The sequence below is a fragment of the Buteo buteo genome, chromosome 31, assembly GCF_964188355.1.
Source record: "Buteo buteo chromosome 31, bButBut1.hap1.1, whole genome shotgun sequence".
NCBI lineage: Eukaryota > Metazoa > Chordata > Aves > Accipitriformes > Accipitridae > Buteo > Buteo buteo.
In genome coordinates this window covers 1,255,636-1,256,635 of record NC_134201.1, presented here as the reverse complement: position 1 = coordinate 1,256,635, position 1,000 = coordinate 1,255,636, and the positions used below count along the sequence as shown (strand labels likewise).

Below are 1,000 nucleotides of genomic sequence, written 5' to 3'. Positions count from 1 at the left end.
GTTGGGTGTCGGTCGGAGGGTGGTGAGCAGTTGCCCTGCGCATCATTTGTACATTTCAATCCTTTTATTACTACTGCTGTCATTTTATTAGTGTTATCATTATCATTATTAGTTTCTTCTTTTCTGTTCTATTAAACCGTTCTTATCTCAACCCAGGAGTTTTACTCCTTTTCCTGATTTTCTCCCCCATCCCACTGGGTGTGGGGGGGGAGTGAGTGAGCGGCTGCGTGGTGCTTAGTTGCTGGCTGGGGTTAAACCACGACATGGCCTCAGGTCTGGGAACTGAGGACCAGGTGGAGGAGGTGTATGAGGATGGGAGCAGCCTGTGCACCATCGAGAATGACAAGCAGGAGAGAGAGGAGGTCTTTGCAGAGACCCCGCAGAGGAAAGATCCCAATCCGTGTGGAGCAGGGAAGGAGGGACAGCTGGAGAGCAGCCCAGAGGAGCACTGAATGGAGAGTCCTGCCCAGGGGGAGGCTGGGGACTGTTGGTGCTGGAGGAAGGCTCCTTCTTAGCCACAGATCTGCAGCTACAAGGCAGGGACAGTGCTCTGACAAGGGATGAAGGAGCAAGCAGGGCTGGGGCAGGCTGGAAGGCAGCAGATGGGCTCTGCAAAAATGAAAGGGAGCAAATCACTGCTGAAGCCCGGGGTTGAACCAGGGAGCTTTAGATCTTCAGTCTAATGCTCTCCCAGCTGAGCTACTTCAGCCCTGCCCCAGCAGCCCTTGTCCCTGTGCCACCCGTGCCAGGCCACAGGCTGACAGACAGGAGGAGAGCTCCTCAGGGAGGTTCCCAGGGAAAAGCTGTGCCCAGCCCTGGGCAGGGGGGACCTGGGCCCTCCCTGTCTCCAAGGCCAGCTGGGCTCCAGGTTTGGTGGAGGCCAGCTTACACTTGGGTGTGCCAAGATGTGCGTGGGCCTCGTACAAACGTGACAGTGGCAAAGCTACGTGGGCAGACCAGGCATGTGCAGTTGCAAAGGCTGAGGGTGGAAGAAGTGTGG

The 1,000-nt window shown here is 56.3% G+C and overlaps 1 non-coding gene across 1 annotated transcript; it reads right to left on the bottom strand.

Annotated features, from left to right (window-relative positions):
* Window positions 1-636: 636 nt before the first annotated feature.
* Window positions 637-709, bottom strand: TRNAF-GAA (transfer RNA phenylalanine (anticodon GAA)). Its single transcript has one exon. It is a non-coding gene; the product is annotated as a tRNA-Phe (tRNA).
* Window positions 710-1,000: the final 291 nt, after the last annotated feature.